The sequence below is a fragment of the Castor canadensis genome, chromosome 3 (genome assembly GCF_047511655.1).
Source record: "Castor canadensis chromosome 3, mCasCan1.hap1v2, whole genome shotgun sequence".
Taxonomy (NCBI): Eukaryota; Metazoa; Chordata; class Mammalia; order Rodentia; family Castoridae; genus Castor; species Castor canadensis.
Genome location: NC_133388.1, coordinates 153,916,124 through 153,938,810, shown reverse-complemented (window position 1 = coordinate 153,938,810; position 22,687 = coordinate 153,916,124). Strand labels below are relative to the sequence as shown.

Sequence of the window (22,687 nt, the reverse complement as noted above, 5' to 3'; positions counted from 1 at the left end):
AGTTTGAAGTCAGGTATTGTGATACCTCCTGCATTGTTCTTTTGACTGAGTATTGCCTTGGCTATTCGTGGCCTCTTGTGTTTCCATATAAATTTCACAGTAGATTTTTCAATCTCTTTAATGAATGTCATTGGAATTTTGATGGGAATTGCATTAAACATGTAGATTACTTTGGGGAGTATCGACATTTTTACTATGTTGATTCTACCAATCCATGAGCATGGGAGATCTCTCCACTTTCTATAGTCTTCCTCAATCTCTTTCTTCAGAAATGTATAGTTTTCCTTGTAGAGGTCTTTCACATCTTTTGTTAGGTTTACACCTAGGTATTTGATTTTTTTTGAGGCTATTGTAAATGGAATTGTTTTCATACATTCTTTTTCCATTTGCTCATTGTTAGTGTATAGAAATGCTAATGATTTTTCTATGTTGATTTTATATCCTGCTACCTTGCTATAGTTATTGATGATGTCTAGAAGCTTCTGAGTAGAGTTTTTTGGGTCTTTAAGGTATAGGATCATGTCATCTGCAAATAGGATATTTTGACAGTTTCTTTACTTATTTGTATTCCTTTTATTCCTTCTTCTTGCCTAATTGCTCTGGCTAGGAATTCCAGTACTATGTTGAATAGGAGCGGAGATAGTGGGCATCCTTGTCTGGTTCCTGATTTTAGAGGGAATGGTTTCAGTTTTTCTCCGTTAAGTATAATGCTGGCTGTAGGTTTGTCATATATAGCTTTTATAATGTTGAGGTACTTTCCTTCTGTTCCTAGTTTTCTTAGAGCTTTTATCATGAAATGGTGTTGGATCTTATCAAAGATTTTTTTCTGTATCTATTGAGATGATCAAGTGGTTTTTGTCTTTGCTTCTGTTAATGTGGTTTATTACGTTTATTGATTTTCGTATGTTGAACCACCCCTGCATCCCTGGGATGAAGCCTACTTGGTCGTGGTGAATAATCTTTTTGATGTGTTGCTGAATTCGGTTTGCCATTATTTTGTTGAGGATTTTTGCATCAATGTTCATTAAGGAGATTGGCCTACAGTTCTCCTTTTTGGAGGTGTCTTTGCCTGGTTTTGGGATAAGTGTAATACTGGCTTCATAAAATGTGTTTGGCCATTTTCCTTCCCTTTCTATTTCGTGGAACAGTTTAAGGAGGGTTGGTATCAGTTCTTCTTTAAAGGTCTGGTAGAATTCAGCAGAGAATCCATCAGGTCCTGGACTTTTCTTTTTGGGGAGACTCTTGATTGCTGCTTCAATTTCATTTTGTGTTATAGGTCTATTCAGGTGATTAATTTCCTCTTGGTTCAGTTTAGTATGATCATATGTATCTAGAAATCTGTCCATTTCTTTTAGATTTTCAAATTTATTTGAATATAGGTTCTCAAAGTAGTCTCTGATGATTTCCTGGACTTCCATACAAATTTTCTTATAAATAGCCATATTTTTCTTAGAATGTGCTTTAAATTTGTTTGTCCTTTTTCTTTTTTTCTTGATAATCATTCATATATTTTTCTTTACTAACTCTTTCATTTCTTTCCATCCTTTTAGGCTACCACTTTCCCTAGAAACACATCACCATTTCCTTCTGTCCTTAACTAAGTCTGTTACTAATTTCTCTTCAACTTTGATGTTTCATAAAGTTCAATTTATTCTGATACTCACAAAAATAAAACTATAAAAATGGTAACAGTTTGCATAAACTTTCCAAAACATTACATGTAAATACCTGTCAATCTTCAAAGAAATTTCCATGCAAGATTTTTATTTTGGTTCAAAAATCCCACCATTATATAAAATATTTTTCCTTTCTTGGAATTTCCTTCAAGATCAGCTATTTTTCTCATGATCACAACCAAAATAGTATTATTCAGATTAATCACCCTCTTTGCTTTCCAATAATTAGCAGAGTAATACTTTTTAGTGGTTACTATTATGTCATAAAATGTAGCAGTGTAAAGATTGCCACAGGTTTTTGACACTTCCCCAATCAAAACTTAGGTCTGAGTCACCTCCTCAAGTATTTGGGTGGGCTCTGCAAACTGCTTTCACCAAGAGAATAAGCAGGAAATGAAAGACACTATGCCAAGTTCTAGGCAGGTATAACTGGAAACTGGGGGACAGAGACTTTCTAGGCAGGTTAGATTAGGGAAGGGGGACTCAAATCCTTGACCCACAGGCAAGTAAACAGGGCATGGGGAATGCTGAAGCTGCTCCAGGCATCTTAGAATCTGCAATCCGCAGAGTACATGTGATTGAACCACAGGACCAATCAGAAATGAACAGAAAAACACATACATGGTGGGCAATTTGAACAAGCCAATGGTTTTGGGACACAGTGGGCTTTCCTTCATCCAGGGAAGAAGAATCTTTATAAAACCCCCAACCAAAGGAGCCATGACTGGCTCAGTCTTTCTGAATCTTTATTTTAGATTTACTTTCTAAATCTTTACTTTAATAAACTTCTTTTCTGCCTGCCATTCACTCATTGTCTGGCTTGGTATTCGTTTACTGACCCTGGGCAAGAACCCTATGAACTCAAAACCTGTATCACTTCCATGGGTTCTTTCTTGTAGCATTGCTGAACCCCTGAGTTGCTATGTGAAGTGTCTACCTATTCTAAGCCCACCACACTGTGAGGAGACAAGCTAGCCACATGGACGAACCATGTAGAGGAACAGATGCCCAGCCAAACCCCTGGTGTACCATCCAGCTTTTGGATCCACCTACTTGAGGTCCCAGGCATTGTGGAGCAGAGTCAGTCCTAACCTACTGTGCTCCTGACATATAACATTATGATAGAACAATGCATTTTATTTGAAACCACTAACTTTGAAGGTAGTTTATTATATAGCAATAGATAACTAGAACTTAATATAATGGCCAACTCATCCTATTTTTGGAAATTAGGTTATTTAAGTTTAATGCTATTACTAGTGATCTTGCATTAAGCATAATTGTAAATAGATCTATATGAATATATGATTATTCCTTCAGTATAAATTCCTTTGAACAGAGTTATGAGAACCAAGGGTATAAATAAGTACTTTTAAGGTTCTTCATACATAGTGCCAAATTTCATTCAGGAAAGATTATGACAAATTATACTCATATCAGCAATGTTAAAAGGGTGTCTATATTCACATCCTCTCCAACATGGATAATTAATATTTTAAAAATTAGTTGTCAACATGGTGGCCAGAAATGGAAACTTGCATTTCTTGGACGAGGCAGGTTGAGCCTTTTACCTTCAGATGATTCTTCATCTTTCTTTTCCTCTTGTGAATAACACAATAATATCAGAGGAGATTACTTACAAAGAAACTTAGAATACATATTTAACTCTTCATTCTTTAAATCCAGAATGCTAACGATCAAAATCAGAAACAATCTCGAACATAAAGTCAGGTTTAATGTTTCTAAAAAAAAAAATACAAGAACAGAAAATTCAACTTTAATACATTTTAATTAGGCAGTGTTGAAAAGTAAGTATGTAGTATGTACATATATGTAAAAACAGGTAGACAGAATTATTTTAACACATAATGTTGGGAACATACAAGATCTCATTATGTAGCCCAGGCTGGCCAAGAACTCACTACATAGACCAGGCAAGCCTCAAACTCACAGTCTTCCTGCCTCCAGAATTACAGATGTGGACCACTGTACCTGGTTAACATACTTGTTTTTATTGAGAAACTCTTATCTGTCTACTATAATGAAGTTGGGGAGAAAACTTTCATCCTAAATTTGGCAGCAGAACATGTTTTTCTCCGTTTTTTTTTTTAATTTTTAAAGAATATTTATTTATTGAAAAATATAACAAATATCCAAAGGAATGAATTTATAAGATCTATGAATAGCCATTTAATGATAAAATGTATACCTATTGTATGGAAAACTAAAAAGTTAAGTATATCTGTAACTGGTAAATTTAACCTTGTTTGAAAAGAGGGTCTTAATGGACTGATAACTAGAATATACAGGGAGCTCAAAAAACTAAACTCTCCCAACATCAATGATCCAATAAAGAGGTGGGCAACTGAACTAAACAGAACTTTTTCAAAGGAAGAAGTCCAAATGGCAAAAAAACAGGAAAAAATGCTCACCATCACTGGCCATAAAGGAAATGTGAATCAAAACCACACTAAGATTCCACCTCACTCCTGTTAGAATTGATATCATCAAAAACACCAACAACAAATGTTGGCAAGGATGTGGGGAAAAAGGAACCTTCAGACACTGCTAGTGGTAATGTAAGCTAGTATAACCACTTTGGAAAACAATATGGAGGCATCTTAAAATACTAAACATAGATCTGCCACATGATCCAGCAATCCCACTTCTAGGGATACTCCCAAAGGAATGCAACTAGAGCACCTGTACACCCATGTTTATTGCAGCACTATTCACAATAGCCACGCTATGGAAATAGCCAAGATGCCCCACTACCGACGAATGGATTAAGGAAATGTGATATTTATGCATAGTGGAATTTTATTCAGCCACAAAGAAGAATGAAATTTTGTCATTCACGAGTAAATGGATGGAACTGGAGAACATCATCTTAAGCGAAGTTAGTCAGGCTCAGAAGGCCAGCCAAAAATCATATGTTCTCATATGCAGATTATAGTACTAAAACAAATGCAGTAATACTGGACATGGGTTGCCCCCTGAGGGGAGAATGCACACAGGAGGAATAGAGAAAGGGAAGAAAACCTAAAACTCGAATGTGGTTGAAGTGCTCACTGTAGTGGAAAGAATATAGTAATCTTAAACTGGCAGAGGCCACTATGGGAAGGGGACAAGGAAGAAGTGAAGAGGTTTGGTAGAGATGAACCAATGTGGGTTGCAATAGACACATGCATGGAAATGACACCAGGAATTTTTCTGTATAGCTATCTTTATCTCAAACTAGCAAAATGCTATGACTCTCTTATTATCTCTTATGTTTTCTCTTCAACAAAGTCGGAGAACAAGAAGGCGGAACAGGTTCTGCCTGGAAGAGGGTGTATACTCAATGTATACACATGTGAGTAACTGTAAAAACAAAATTAATTAAATAAACAAATAGTAAAGAAAAAGAAAGAAAAGGGGGTCTTACAAATAAATAAATAATCTTGAGATGATATCGTTCTGAATTAGAGTAGGCTCAATGACAGGAGAGGAGAACAGAGAGACCCACAGAGAGAAAGGCCATGTGATGACACAGGCAGAAACTGAGTGATGGAGCTACAAATTAAGGAATGCCAGAATTGCCAGCAGCCTCCAGAAGTGTGGAATAGATTCTCTTTCAGAGCCTCCAGAATGAAACAATCCTGCCAACCCTTGGTGTTCAGACTTCTGGCCTCCAGAACTGTGATAGAATAAATTTCTGTTGTCTTAAACCACCTACTTTGTGGCAACCTATTATATTAATCCTAGGGAACTAATACACGTATGTACCAGCCTCTCCCTTAAAAAGTAAATTAAAACCACATTTTTAGAGAATACCTTTGTTTCCTTAACCAACAGCATTCTCTCCTTCCCTACCAAAAGTAACCACTATCCTAAATTTTATGCTAATCACTCCTTGTTTCCATTTGTATTTGAGCATAGATAGATAAATAAATGATAGATAGGCAGGCAGATGATAGATAGATAGATAGATAGATAGATAGATAGATAGATAGATATGTTGTTTGGTTTCACCTGTTTTTGTAACTTCTATAAAAGGAAACAGTATATACAGTTTATTCTTCTGACTTGCTTTTTTTGGCCTAGTATCAATGAGCTCTTATGTTGATTTAAACAGATTGTTTCATTTTTATTGCTTATCCAGTCTATTGTTTATTCATTCTGTTGAATGGGTTATTTCTATTTTCCTTTCTGTTACACACAGTGCTGCTGAAATCATGCTTGAATTATGTCTTCAGATCATATGGCAAGGGTTTATATAATTAAGACAATATACCTTAGATCAGAGCCACTGGACTTTATAATAGAGTACATCTTCTCACTTTTTTTATTTTGTGGGACTGGGGTTTGAACTCAGGACTTTGCATTTGCAAAGCAGGTACTCTATTGCTTGAGACACTCTTTTAGCCCATTTTTCTCTGGTTATTTTGGAGATAGGGTCTCCTGAGCTATTTCTCCAAGTTGGCCTCAAACCACGATCCTCCTGATCTCAATCTCCTAAGGAGCTACAATTTTACAGATGTGAGCCACTGGCACCTGGCATCGCTTTCTTTAAGTAGTACCAGAGTATTTCCAAAGTGTTTGAACTGATGTTGATGCCCACCAACACTGAGTGATCCTGTTGCTCCATAGTCTACCAGAATTGTTATCATATAATCTGCTTTACTTAGAAAGTCTTAAACTAAAAAATTTCAACTGACTTCCTTAGAATCATTTTAAAAGCATAACTATCTAGAGTTAGACAGTTGTTTCTGAGAACCAACTATGTATTACACCTCTACAGTTCTATTCTATTTAATCTTCAGAATCTTCCATGAGGAAGATATTTCCATCACAAATTTGCCCATTGAGAAAACTGGGTTTTAGAGGGATTACTAATTAACCAGTTTACATGGTAGTTAGGAGCAAGTACTCAACCCAAAGATTCTGTTAACTCTTCTTAATTATGTTATAAAAATTTCAAAGTTGAAAATTTGTTGTCATAGTCACAGTTCATGTACCAACTTACTACTAAAACAATTCTAAGAATTAGAATAGAAAAGTGCCACTCATTTTATCTATACATGATGTACTGTTGACAAAGAAGAAATCCATTTTTTAATGCCTCTGAATATCATTTGGGAGGCAAGCTGAGTGAGTGAACTGAACCTGGCATTTATCATTGAGCCCAGATAAAGAAGTCACTGAGTTGTGGTATTCTGTGACCTTCTTCTGACAGCCACTGGCAATGTATCCAATTACTTAAGCAGTTTTTCAGCATCATTTAAGCAGGTCTAGCTATTCCTTTGCCACTTTAATAAAGAGAAAGAAAGGATATTCCAATAGTAATATCCTAGATAGGTCCTACTTTCTTCAAATTCTATGATCTCCAAATGTATCTGTACTTTGAAAGTCCATTTTTAGCATAAGACCATAAAAATAAGATGAGAATTAATAATCAATTTTAATATAAGATCATAAAAATAGTGATAGCTGCTTCAGACTCTTGCCCCTTGAGATTTCAAAGTAAGTGATCAAAATAAAACAACATAAGAACTACCCTCTGAAACTCGATGTCTGTGCTACCAGACACTACTTCAAGATGTATTGTGGACAATAACATAAACCACTGATGGTAGGAGAGAGAATTTGCTCTCTTTGCTGCCTAGTAGACCCCATGAGTACCCACTGACAACTGGCCACTCTCTGTGAACAAGAAATAATCCAGTCTCTGCCTATGCTAGACTTTAGAAAGGATGGGTTCAGAGACTGGGTCCGTTAACTGTTTTCCTTATAAGACCATCACTAGGAAATATATCTAGAGAATTGCCTTTACTGGGACAAAGATTTCCAAATGATACTTTGACAAATGCAATTTTGCTGTTGAAACAATTCTACTGCAGTGTGTATCAACTTAATTCTCTCTGAATATCCCAATATTAGAGATATGACTTTAGCTTGTCTGTGAAAATAATGCTGATCACAAAATTCTATATACCAAAAAGGTTTTGCTGTCCAGCACCACATCTTTTAAAAATTATTGATTAACACATCTACAAAATAACCATTAATATTCTTAACAGCCCTAAGGCTCTGTGTTAGTGAATCTAATTTTAGATTTAGTAGTGTTAGTGTTATATGTATTATTAAAGGTCTTTTTTTTTAATGTTAATCCTTAAAAGAAGATGTGGCTAAGAAAATTAGAAGTAGCTGCTTTGGGGAAATGGTAGTTAGGGTCAAATCTTTATAGTCTGTAAAATGTTTCATTTGACCTTCCCAATAGCTTTTTGGGGAAACTATGGTATAAATGTTTGAAATTCTCTGTCAAATATAATTATTTGAGAAAAATAACTTGTTTCCTGGGGGAAAAAAATGGAGAAAATCAATGTAACCAAAACCTGATTCTTTGTGAAGACTAAAAAATTATAAATAGACTCCTAGGCAAACATATAAGACAAAATGAGAGAAAACAAAAATTACTAGCATCAGGAGTAAAATAGGGAATAATACTATCAATCTTGAGAACATTAAAAAGATAATTAGGGAAAAAACACTGTATATAACAAATCATATACCTTGGAGGAACAGAAAAATTCTTTGAGTGATACAAATTACCTAAATTCACTCAAGAAAAAGAGAACCTCAAGAAACTTGTATCCATTATGAAAAAGCTAATTTTAGTTAAATACCTTCCCATAAAAAAGGCTCATAGTCTTTAATAAAATAATCATAATACCAATTCTACAAAACTCATAAAAATAAAGAAGAAACACTTTTCACATTATGAGACCTGCATTATCCTGATGCTAAGATAAGAAAAATACATTAAAATAAGAAGTAATCATATACTAATAAATCTCATAAACATAGAAGTTCCTTAATGAGATTTAACAAATCTAATAATACATTATTTAAAGACATAATTCATTATGGTCAAGTACAGTTATTCCCAATGCATGAATAATTCACCCTCAGAAAAGCATATAATCATCTCAGTAAATACAGTACTTGAAAAAATTCAAAACCCATTCAAGATCAAAATTCTCAGTAAGATAGGAATACAAGAGAACTTCCTCAACTTGATAAAGGGCATCCATGAATAATGTTAAACTAACATCATACATAGTGGAGTAAAACTAAATTCTTTCCTTCTGAGAAGAGAAGAAAGGCACAATTTGTACTCAGTAGATTCTTGCCAGTGATACAAGGTAAGAAAAAGAAAAAATATGGACTGATAAGGAAGCAATAAAATCATATTTAGTCATAGATGACATTGCTACCTATGTAATTAATCCTAATGAGTCTACTATGAAAAGAAACTACTATAACTAAAATGCACATTAAGGAAAGTCAGAAATACAGTCAGCATGGAAAATCAATTTTAACTTATATAACAGCAACAAAATACTAGAAATTAAAATCCTGGTACCACTTACAGTCACATAAACAAAATATGCCCAAGACCTTCATACTAAAAACTATAAAAATGTTGCTTAGAGGCTCTGCATATGCATTGATTAGAAAACTCAGTAATGTTATGATACCAATTATTCCCCAGTTGACCTACAACGCAATCTCAATCAATAGTCCAGCTATATTTTTATAGAAATTGACCAACTAATTCTCAAATTTTGTATACACATAAAAAGATATAGAATAGATAAAATAACTTTTAATAAATAAAAAAGCTGGATGACTACAACTTGCCAATGTCAGGAATTTAAAGCAACAGTAATTTTTAAAAATAAAAAAAAAATGTCTGCTTTGTCAGATGTGAGCATAGCTACTCCTTGCTTCAGACTCTGCTTTGAATACCTTTTCCCATCCATTTACTTTAAGCCTGTGTTTGTCATTCCATTAAGGTGTATTTCTTTTTTTTTTTTTTTTTTTCATTTTTCTTTTATTATTCATATGTGCATACAAGGCTTGGTTTATTTCTCCCCCCTGCCCCCACCCCCTCCCTTACCACCCAAAGGTGTATTTCTTGCAAGCAACAAACAGTTGGGTCTTGTTTTTGACTCTGACTCACCAGTTTGTTTTTTTGTTGAAGAACTGAGACCACAGACATTTGAAGTTAATATTGAAAGATATGTAGTAATTTGTGTCTTTTTGTTGTTTTTGTAATGTTTGATTTTTCACTAATCCTCATTTGCTTATCTACTCATCTAGTGAGGTTTATTCTTTTCCATATTTTCATGGCTATATTTAACTTTCTCTTCTTAAGTATCTTCTGTAGTGATAAATTAATGGTCATGAATAATGTTAGTTTTTGGTTATCATGGAACTTTCTTTTTTGGCAGTGCTGAGATTTGAACTCAGGGCTTCATGCTTGCAAGGCAGGTGCTCTACCACTTGAGCCATTCCTCTAGCCCTATTTGTTCTAGTTGTTTTGGAGACAGGATTTTGCTTTGTGTCCAGGCTTGCCAGACCATGATACTCCTATTTTTAAGCTTCCCACTGTCACTGGGTAGCAGGCACATGCCACCACATTCAGCTTTATTCCATTAATGTGGCATGTAACAAACTTTTTTGCCTGGGATGACCTGGAACCATGACCCTCCGGATCTCAGTCACCCATGTAGCTTGGGATGATAAGCATGTGCCACTGCACTCAGGTATTTGTTGAGATGGAGAGGGAGAAAGAGAGAGAGGGAACAAGGAAGGGAGAGTAGGAAGGACAGAGTAGAAAAACAAGCAAATAGAAAAAAGAGGGTAAAATAAAATAAAAATAATTTATTTTTATGTAAGAAAGAGGAAGCTTCCAGCCCCTCAAGGATGTGGGCAGCACTCCATATCAACTAACTTTTCTTTCTGTGGCCACTTGGGTTATGTACCACCTGGTGAGAGCAGTCTGCGCTATTTGACTTGTCTTTTTTCCCTGGTGTTGTTCACCTCACTACCAGAGGTGAAATCTGTGGGTCAATGCTGGACACAATTACTCTCTTAGTAGTCCTGCTTCTCAGAACTGGATTGGGTAGACCTTTCTGCCTGCAGGTCTTAGTCTCTAGTGTCTTCAAATGTCTGATCATTTGGGGAGGCAGTGACACTTAGTCTCATGTGATCCATCCTCCAGGTCTCCAACTTTCCACTACTTAGCCCCTGCAAGTAATCACTTGCCACAACTCCTTCACCTTCCTGGAGCTCTGTTAGCTAGCACCCCTACTTGACTGCCTAGAAGGGAAGTGACTTCTCCCTCTGTGCCTCCAACCACTTTTCCACTACATGGTGCATTCTATGCCTCTGATTCAAGGTCTTTCTCCTATAGCTAGACCACCTCTCCAGGCCAGCATTCAGTGGGTCAGCAGCTGACTCCTGCTGTGGATTCCTGGAGACAGGACAATACAGGAAACTGTGATTTCTAAAGCCACAAAATCAGATAGGAGTCACTCAAAACAGCTTCCTGCCACTCTACTAGGACCAAGTGGTAAGAAGGAGTTTCTATATGCAATGCAGACTCCAGAATCTCTACCTCACTAGACTGCAAATCTGGTAGGTGTTAATTGTGTTTTGTGAATCTCATTTTTTTCATCTCAACCCCTACCCACTGCCATGATACTTCTTCAAGTTCCATATGCTAGAGCTCCCTCATTCTTCCTCTCTGTTCCACTATCTAAATTTTGTTGTTGATGATGTTTTAGCAATATTCTGTCTGTTTGCAACTGACACTATGGTGCATGTTTTCTGAGGTTCTTGCTCTTTCTTTCACCCTAGTCCTGGCCCTCAGCAGCTGCATGTGCTCTGTGCTGCACTCACTAGAAGTAGTCTTTCTCCCTCTCTCTCTGTTCTGCTCTCTAAATTTTTAAATTTTCTTTTAATATGGTTCTGTCTGCTCATTGCTGCAACTTCAGTGCTTTCTTGCCATCACCTACCTTGAAGGTAGCAGTTCTGCAGCTGTTCCATCCCTATCCTCTGGAGATGCTAGTGATCAGTGGTTGCCACTAGTCTGCCATCTTCATGGATCTAGAATTAAACATACTGTCATCACATGACTTAAAAATCCCTATGTGCTTATCCAAGAAAAATCAAAACATCTGTTCATTCAAGTGGATTGTGCTTGAAACTAAAAGCAGCTCAAATGTTCATCACTGGAAAATGGATATTTTGTAGTATATCCACATAATGGGAATACTACTAAACAATATAAAAGAATGAACTACTGATACACTCAGGAACATGAATGAATGTCAAAGGTGTTATGCTAAAAGAAAGAAGACAAACAAGACATACTGGATGATCCATTTATATTACATTTTAGATAAAGCAAAACTATGGAGACAGAGAGCAGATTCTTAAAGAATCTGGAGGCAGAGGGAAGAAATTAAGTGCAAAGGGCCTCAAGGAAACTTTCCAAGGAATGCATTTATTCTGTATCTTGCCTAGGGCAGTGATTATACAGCTATATGCATTTTTCATGACTCATTGAGTTGTACACACAAAAAGGTAGATTCTTTTGCTGGTAAATTTTACCTTAAAATACATATTCCCTGATTCATATCCTGTAACAGATTTGTTGCTGAAGTAATGGAAGTAGAATTTACTATACAAATGGTCATAAGAACTGGCTTCTGGTCCTTGCTTCTTTATTTAGTAACTAGTTGTTTGACTTGGACAGGTCACTTACACTCTGCACATCTTACTTCATCTGTGAAATTAGAACTAATTTTAGCTTCCCTACTAATATCACATGATTTTATACATCAAACTAGATAATGTAAAACAACTTGGACATTGATATGCAATGGACCTTTTTATAGCTATTGTAATAAACATTTATTTTAATAACTATTCATAAGTTATTATAAAAGCAGGCTTTAAGCATGACTGTTTTTTCATTTGAGCTAAGAACCCACTGAAAATAATGTAGGATTATTTGTGATTTAATTGACTTCATTTTGCACTTTAAGCTGTAAGAGAAACAGCTATTCTTATTAATAGTCATAATTCTTAAAATATTCTAAATTTTAAATGCAATCACTATATTTTCCTTTGACATAAAAACAATTACTTATTATATATTTTAATAATTTTATATGCACTTTTGTGACTTTTTGTAATTATTTAACATTAGAATAATTGTATCAACAATTTTATGATTACAAAGTTGAAATTTGGAAACAAGATAAAAATTAATGGCTGAATCATATGTTTGAACTTCATTAATCTTACTTCCTCTGTAATTTTTAACCAGAATTGTTATATTATTGTATTAAACATATTTTATAAGTTTGTGGTGTAACTAATTGCATGATTTCTGCTGTGTTGTTAATTTTGAAGCACTTACCAGAAAATCAATTATTTCTCAGGGTACAAGAAATTCTTATCTTGTATATAAACACAGCAATTTCTCAGAGCTTCTCTCCCTGAGTGGAGTCCACATAGATTACTGTGTTGTATTTGAAAAAATAACTTAAACATATTTCTTCTACACATTCCAAAAACTAAATTAAAAACACTTCTTCCCCAAAATGACTCATTTCACTTTTTGAAAATGTGATTATTAGAATTAGCATAAAATAAAAAGGGGAAGGAGAACATTTCTTTTGAAGAAATAAAAGTAAGTTGAAAAATTAGAGAAAATTAAAAACAACTGAAGAAAAGTGATAATAAAGACAAAGTATGTGGAATATATAGATTTATTGTAAATTCCTATGTGTGAATTTTAGAACATAAAATAATGGATTATAAAACTAAGACACAGGGAAATAAAATAGTAGTATAAAAATAAAATCTCTGAACTTTTCATATAATAATTGTGACTTTTTAAAAGACTAAAAGAGATATTAAAATCATTAAGCGAATGATACTACTCACAATAGCACTACCCACATTGGGAGGTAACATTGAAAAATGTTTGTTTTTCTCATTTTCATGACTTTATCCACATGAAAGCATGCAGAGTAGGACAGCAACTTACATGGACATTGCCAAAACTTTACTTGGAACTGATTTCCCTCAATGTAAAATACTATTATTTTGGGTAATTTCTTTTCACAATTTCCTTTATGACATTTAATTTTCTGATAATTAAAAACAAGCTCATGAAAGTCAATCATTTCCTTTATTCATCATAATATGCTCTAAATAACTAACTGACATTATTTTAGCTTTTTTTTTTTCCCCAAGTAAACTACAGTCACAATAGAAAGCAATTTGCTTATACAGGAAGGAATAAGACTCAGGTTATTACAAAGGCACATGCACACCAATGTTTATTGCAGCACTACTTACAATAGCCAAAGTGCCCCAATACTGATGAATGGATTAAGAAAATGTGGTATTTATACACAGTGGAATTTTATTGAGCCACAAAGAAGAATGAAATTTTCTCATTAGCAAGTAAATGGATGAAACTAGAGAACATCATCTTAAGCGAAGTTAGCCAAGCTCAGAAGACCAAAAATCATGTGTTCTCCCTCATACGCGATTGTAGACCTAAAACAAATACAAGTAATATTATTGGACATGGGTCACACGCTAAGGGAAGAATGGAATGTGCATGGCAGAAATAGGGAAAGGAAAGAAAACCTAAAACTTGAATGTGGTTGATGTGTTCACTGTTAAGGAGTGAATAAAATAATCTTAAACTGGCCGAGGCCACTATGGGAAGGGGACCAGGAAGTAGCATAGAGGTCTGGTAGAGATGAACCAATGTGAGTTGCAATACACAAGTGCATGGAAGCAATGCTAGGAATCTCTCTGTATAGCTATCTTTATCTCAAACTAACAAAATGCTATGTCTTTCTTATTATCGCTTATGTTTTTCTCTTCAACAAAATTGGAGAACTAGAGGGGGAACAGGCTCTGCCTGGAAGTAGTGGAGGGAGGGAAAGAGGTGGCACATGTAAGTAAATGTAAAAACGTTTAAAACTTTTTGAAAATTGCTCATTTCTTTTTAATATCAGAACATGTGCGAACAGAAAGGAAATCAGTGCCAACTTGAAACAGTCATTTTTATCTATTTGCTTTACGTAATTCTTAAATTTCTCCAATTTTCTTATTTTCATTTTAATAAAAATTCGGTGTCCATTGTTTTATTTCTTTTCTTCCACTTATTTCCTTTTTTTTAATTGTTGTGCTGGGTGGGGGTACATTGTAGCATTTACAAAGGTTCTTACAATGTTTCAAATATATCATACTTGAATTCACCCCTTCCACTGCTTTCTTTCATTCCCCCTCCCCTGATTGCTGGAACAGTTTCAACATCTTTGCATTTACATACATGTATATATATTATTTGTATCATATTCATCCTCCTAACCCTTTCCCACCACCTCCCCCCTCCCATCGGTGCCATCCCCCTACCCCAGCCCACCCCCTCCCCTGAACCTGTTCTGCCCTCCTCCGATTTTGTAGAAGAAAAACCATAAAAGATAAGAAGAGAAACAAGACATTTTTGCTAGTTTGAGATAAAGATAGCTACACAGGGAGTTTCCCTGTGTTGTTTCCATGCATACATGGAATCACAACCCAATTGGTTCAACTCCTCTAGTCCTCTTCAGTACTCCCTAGTCCCCTTCCCATGGTGGCCCTGGCCTATTTAAGATTTCTATATTTGTTCCTGTACCGTGAGCATATCAACCACATTCAAGTTTTTGGTTTTCTTTCCTATTCCGTGTGTGACCTCCCCTTTGCATGACCCATGTCCCATAATTTTGCTGCATTTGTTCTAGGTCTATAATCCACATATGAGGGAGAGCATGCGGCTTTTGGCCTTCTGAGCCTGACTAACTTCACTTAGATGATGTTCTCCAGTTCCATCCATCATTTGCTTCTTCTAATCACACATATAATACATATGCATGAATTTTTTTAATTAAAATTTTTTTAAATACCCAAACTACATAGGAGTAAACAGAATAAAAATTTGAAACACCTCTTCATTCTCTTGCCCCATCCTTTGCCAGTGTATTCCAAACATTTTCTATTTGTGAGCACTCAGGGAGTAAGAATTTGGTTTCCTGTATAGCTGCTTCAAAGGCAGTAACAGCAGTATGAAGTAATAGTCATCAGCATTTGTCTCAATTCTGCACTCACTTTAGATCATACCACATGTACTTAACACCTCCACACACAATAAAAAACATCAGAAACTGATATCAATGGAGTGTCCTTTTTCAATAACAATATTTTGTATCATGGGTACCTCTTATATTCTCCAAAAGGATATGTTGAAGTACTAACCCCTGGGGCCTATGGTTGTGGACTTATGTGGAAATATCTTCCTTGATGTAATTAAGTTATATGTTAAACTGAGGTCAGGTTAAAGTAGGGTGGACCCTTAATCCAGTGGTAGAAGAGGAGAAGAAATAGAGACATACACAGAGTGAGAAGAGAAAATCATGAAAACACACAGACACACAGGGAGAAAGCCATGTGACAATGGAGGAGAGATTACAGCAATACAGCTACAAACTAAAGAATGCCAAAGAATAAATACAATTCCCAAAAACCAGGAGAGATAACATGTCTTGATAACAATTTAATTTTAGACTTTTGAACTCCTGTGAAAGAATATATCTCTGTTGTTTTCACCCACTGAAATTTACTGTAATTTGTTACAGCAGGCTTAGGAAAGTAATACATACTACTACAGAAACCATTACAGACTTCATAATATTTCTTTTTTTCCCCTTTTTTAATTTGCTTTTATTTTTTAATAACGCATAGTAATTGTACATTATTTATGAAGTACAATGTGACATTTCAGCACATGTATACAATGTGTAATGATCAGATTACAATACCGGCATATCTGTCACCTGACACATTTATTTGTGTTGGGAACCTTTGAAATCCTCTCTGCTGCTCTTTTCAAATATTTTATTAACTAGTTATCCCTCCCACCCAACTGCACCCAGAGGAGGTGCATTCTATGCATGTGTTGTTCAAAAACATTCAGCTGAGGTGGTGGCTCCACCTTTAATCCCAGCTACTTGTGGAGACTGGGAAAATCCTAGTTCAAGGTCAACCTGGGTAAAAAGTTCGCAAGATCGCATCTCAGTGAGTAAGCCAGGCATGGAAGTTCACACCTGCGATCCCAGCTGCTCAGGAGGTATAAATCAGAACTGGCTCAACCAGGCAAAAATGCAACACTATTAGACAAAATTAAAGTAGAACATGCTGCAGGCATGGCTTACCTGGTAGAGCACTTACCTAGCAAGCATGAGACCCTGAGTTCAAATCCCAGTACCATCATCAAATTTCTCAAGAAACAAAAACCACTTTATCACACCTAGGTCAAAAAGATATTTACTAGAAACATAAGTTTTATATGACTGCACAATTACTTAAACCCTTAAATAACAAAATATACAAAGTATATCTGACAGGGTACAAAACCAGATATTTACTAAGCATTTATATCAGAAACATAACCCAGAAATTAAATCACTAGGCACTCCTAGGAAGGCTGAACACTTAGAAGACACCATCGTTCGGGGTGCTGCTCAGAGGTTGAGGGCTTGCCTAGACTCAGTGAAGCCCTGAGCTCCACCCCAGCACCATGAAAGAAAAAGAAAAAGTGGGCAATCCCAGTGACAGAGATTCTCTCTGGTTCTGAGGTTTCGTACACAAAATGAATGAAGCATTCTACCTAAAAGTTTTCCCCCATTCTCTCCATGAATAAGTTTCTGTGCAGTGTGCTTTTCCTCATTTCCTGCAAAACTTTTAGGGAGAGAGCACCCCTGTGCTCCTGTACTGCTGGAATGGACCCAGGGCTCTAACCCAGGCCCCCCCATCCTCTCAGGGCTTCTCTCCAGAATGTGCTCTGGTGTGTGCTCTCAGGGATGCGAGGTACCCAAAGGCTTTCCCACACTGCTTGCACTCATAGGGCCTCTCCGCAGTGTGTGATCTGACGTGCACCTGCAGGGATGAGGAGCAACAGTAGGTTTTCCCACACCTGGAGCACTCATAGGGCTTTCCTCCAGCATTTGATCTCACGTGTTTTTGGAAATACTGAGAGTGGCTGAAGGCCTTCCCACACTGCTGACATGTGTAGGGTCTCTCCCCCATGTGCGTCTTCCCGTGTATGCGGAGGGACAAAGAGAAGCTGTAGGCCCTCTCACACTGCCTACACTCCTAGAGTTTGGCACCACTGTGTGTTTTGACATGTCTCCGGAAGTAAATGGGACAGCTGAAGGCTTTCCCACACTGCTCACACACATGGGGCTTCTCACCGGTGTGTGTCCTCACATGGGCTCACAGGGATGAGGGGTATCTGAAGGTTTTGCCACATTCCTTACATTCATAGGGTTTCTCTCCACTGTGTGACCTCCCATGTTCTCAAAGGGATGAGTAGCAGGCGAAGGCTTTTCTGCAGTGCTGACATTCCTAGGGCTTCTCTCCTGTGTGCGTCCTCACATGGTCCCAGAAGGATGAGTAGCAGCCGAAGGTTTTCCCACAGTGCTGACGTGTAGGGCTTTTCTCCAGTGTGAGTCCTTACCTGGTCACAGAAGTATGAGGGGCAACTGAAGGCTTTCCCACACTCTCGACACTCATACGTCTTCTCTCCAGTGTGGGTTCGCACGTGTCACTTAAGGTACTACTAAAACCTAAAGGTTTTCCCACACATATCAAATGCATGGGTTTTCTCTTTGCTGTGCCCTCTCACGCTGTCTCCTAAAGGATGACAGGCAAGAGAAAACGGCCACACATTTTACATTCCCAGACTTTTTCCTACTAGGACTTTGCCAGCTTTTCTTAGATGCTCTCCCTGAGTCCTCACATGTGGGGCATTTCCCCACAAGGTCAGTTTTCACAGTAGGGCATAGGCAGGAGACACACTGGCATGCTTGCCCACATCCCTCAGTGGGTGTGGCCTGTGTCCACCTGGAGACCTTGGCAGATTCTTGAAGGCTCCTGCACACCTATTGCAGTCACTGGCGTTACCTCCAGGGAGAGCACTCTTGCGCACAGAAGGACTCACAGCCTGGCTCGAGTTTCCTCCACTTGGACTCCCTTCATTATCTTCACAGAGCTGGTCTACCAAAGGACTGCATCTGGGGCTTGTCTCCATGGTGAACAAATCTCCAGTTTTCTCCACAGACTGACCAGTAATCACGGCTTGTGAGTTTCACAATTTCATCCTCATTGCGAAATTCAGTCCCCCAAACACACCACCAAGGGCTTGATCTGCTGGTGTGAACTTGAACGCAACGATTGACAGAAGCCAGGTTCGACAGGTCTCCAGCATCACATCTCTGTACAGGTCCTTCTGAGTACAATCCAGCAGAGCCCACTCTTCTGTGGTGAACCTCACAGCCACCTCCTCAAAGACCACAGGGTCCATCCTCCTCTAGCTCCCAGGCGCGGTGTGGGTCCTCCTCCCCGCCAGGCCACTTAACCTTATAATATTTCTAATCCCATGTCCCACTTCAGAATGGAAACCACATCATTTCCTTTTTCACTGGTCTTTGAAGATAAAAACAAAATCAGTTTACCTTGACTTTTATCATATTGAAAATGAATCTTTTTTTCCTCGTTTTTTCAGCCCACACAAATCCCTAATAAAAATCATTTAGTTCATAGTTTAATCGGTTTAGTTATACATAACGTGCTCATGCTGATTTCCACCCCGGATTCTGGGAAGTGACCCTTAATGTTCTCAAGAAGTAAATTGGAAACATATAAAAAAAAGAAATAAATTATCTTCTAGATCCTACAAAGAATTCAAATGAAACAAAATTATTAGGAGAGAATAATAACAACTGAACTTTAAGAAACTATGACCAGAGCAGAACAGGACTTGCCTAAGAGAACTGGTACCAGTAGGAGGGGGGAGGAAGTGGAGAAAGGGTGTGGGAGGGTGAATATCATGCACATGCTGTGTACACATGTATGTAAATAGAAAAATGATACCTGTTGAAAGTATTCCAGGAATGGAGAGTGGCAGGGGATAAAGGAGAATGGTGGAGGAGTGAATTTAAGTATGATATATTTGATATATGTAAGAACTTTTGTAAATGCCACAATGTACCCCCACCCAGCACAACAATAAAATTTTTTTAAAGGTGGTATAAGGTGTTAAGAGAAAGAAATTAAATAAAAATGCTAAAAAAATGCTAATTCAGGGAGAAAATTATATAGTTAAGTGTGGACAGCACTACTAATGATGCAAAAACACATTGTGCTAATAATTTTGAATAACTAAGAAATCTGGTAACAACACATAAGGCAGAAAGGGTTGAGTAGAAATCCTACTCTAGATTAAGAGCAGACTAATCAACTCATTAATTTTAAAGGTCAACAACTCATGAATGTGTTTTCTGAAAATTTTAATAGTTATAAAAATAGTAAAAAAATCAAACAAACAAACAAACAAAAAACCAATGACCAAAGGTAAGGAAGAGAGAAGTAAGAATAAATAGAAGTTTAGTGTGTAACACCAGGTTAAAAAAAAAAAAGCAACTGGGCACTGTAACTCATAACTATAATCCCAGATACTCAGAAAGTGGAGATCAGGAGAATCACAGTTTGAAGCCAGGCTGGGCAAAAAAGTTGGTAAGACCCCATCTTAACTAACAAACTGAGCATCACGGTGCATCTGTGAACCCAACTGCTTGGGAAGACATAGGTAGGAAAATCATGGTCCAGGACAGCCTAGGCAAAAATGAGACACCCTTTCTGGAAAATAACTAAATCAAAAAATTTTAAGATCAAAAATTGTATGTTCTCCCTCATATGTGGACATTAGATCAAGGGCAAACACAACAAGGGGATTGGACTTTGAGCACATGATAAAAGCGAGAGCACGCAAGGGAGGGGTGAGGATAGGTAAGACACCTAAAAAACTAGCTAGCATTTGTTGCCCTCAATGCAGAGAAACTAAAGCAGATACCTTAAAAGCAACTGAGGCCAATAGGAAAAGGGGACCAGGAACTAGAGAAAAGGTTAGATCAAAAAGAATTAACCTAGAAGGTAACACCCACGCACAGGAAATTAATGTGAGTCAATGCCCTGTATAGCTATCCTTATCTCAACCAGCAAAAACCCTTGTTCTTTCTTATTATTGCTTATACTCTCTCTACAACAAAATTAGAAATAAGGGCAAAATAGTTTCTGCTGGGTATTGAGGGGGTGGGGAGAGGGAGGGGGCGGAGTGGGTGGTAAGGGAGGGGGTGGGGGCAGTGGGGAGAAATGACCCAAGCCTTGTATGCACATATGAATAATAAAAGAAAAGAAAAAAAATTTTAAATGGAGCTCAGGGTGTGGTTCAAGTGGTAGAGCACCTGCCCAGCAAACACATGGTCTTAAGTTCAAACCTCAGTACTGCCAAAAAAAAAAAAAAAGTATAGAAGTAATTTGGAATCTCATTTCTCCATATCCAAACATCTTTCTAGTCCTCCTGCCTTGGACACTGAAATGAGACAGAGGTAGCTTGCACCCAGGATTCTGTTCATCAAATGGTGTTTAGAGAGTGAACAGCCGAGTTGTCTTCAAAAGTGTGTATGGAGAGGGCAAGATTGTATTTGCTGGAGAAAGGGAGGAAGGTGAAGGGAGAGTATCAGAAATGTACTCATCTTGGACCCCGCATAAGGGAAGAATGTTGAAAATTCAGGCTGCCTACCAAAAGAAGTGGATCTGTTCCTACCTTAATGACAGAGACCCTCCGGCACCTTCCTCTTTTACCAATAGATCTAGCTTCTTTGAATCATATCCATGTAGAGGAAGTGATTCAGGATTAAGGAGTGGGGACACTAGGCTTTTGTGTGGTTCAAGCACACAGCCCTCAAAGAAAATCTGATCAAAGAGAACTGAGTCAGCATCAGTGGCTTCATGTCATTGGCATTGAACATTAGTCTCACAGCTGGGCACTGATTTCTGGCAAGGGTTTCCCCACCCCAGACATAAATCTAGTCAAACAGGAAAACATCACAAAAAGAAGTTACAGGACATTCCTCTTTCTTATGTGCTTACCTGGGTGTTTTACATAATCTTTTTTGTTTGTTTGTTTGTTTTTCTTTTATTATTCATATGTGCATACAAGGCTTGGGTCATTTCTCCCCCCTGCCCCCACCCCCTCCCTTACCACCCACTCCACCCCCTCCCTCTCCTCCCCACCCCCTCAATACCCAGCAGAAACTATTTTGCCCTTATTTCTAATTTTGTTGTAGAGAGAGTATAAGCAATAATAGGAAGGAACAAGGGTTTTGCTGGTTGAGATAAGTGTGTGCTATCTAATGAGGTGAACTGCTTGAAAAACTTTCTACGTAGCAAGGTGGCATTGTTCACCATGTTTTTTCTACCTCAACACATACACATGAGTACCATATTTGCATGGTTATAATTTCCAATTTAATAGTCATTACTCCATCCTTCGCTTTCTCACTTAGAAGGTATATCTGAAGGCAAGAATGTGAAAACAACATTATTATAAATCTACTCTGACTTAGGAATAAACTACCCAAAAACCTGAGGACTTAAATTATTATTTTATGTAAATATCTAATGAAATGTCTTACCCACCAGCTTTGACGTAAGTCTACTACCACGTAGTTATGAACTAATCTGAGTGTTCTGCTTAGCTAGTACACCAGCCTCTTTACTAAAATATTTAAACATGTAAGAAAATATATATTTAGCCAGGTGGGTGGTACGTACCTGTAATCTCAGAAGGAAGAGGCAGAAAAATCACAAGATTGAGGCTAGCCTGAGCTACACAGTGAGGCTTTGTCTCAAAAAGAAAAAAAAAAAAGAAAAGAAATTATGCATTTAACCCACACATGTACGTGGAAAAATTCATTTATAGTGAAAATTAAAGGTTGCTTGATAATGACTAAAACCACATTATGAAGTGAATTATTTGTAGTGTAATTAAGTGCCTAATGTGAACATAGATATATTCAAACAACTGCAAATAATTCTTTGAGAATACAAAATGTGAAACAAGGATTAGAAGATGAGTAGCTATGCACTATATGGACAAAGAAAGGAGAGCATTGCTAACAAATTTGCCATGATACACACAGATGCAGTCTCATTTAGTGGTGTGACGATTGATCCTGATTGTCAACATGATTGGATCCAGGGGCATG

The 22,687-nt window shown here is 37.1% G+C and overlaps 1 pseudogene; it reads right to left on the bottom strand.

Annotated features, from left to right (window-relative positions):
• Nucleotides 1-17,384: 17,384 nt before the first annotated feature.
• Nucleotides 17,385-18,669, bottom strand: LOC109682058 (uncharacterized; annotated as a pseudogene).
• Nucleotides 18,670-22,687: the final 4,018 nt, after the last annotated feature.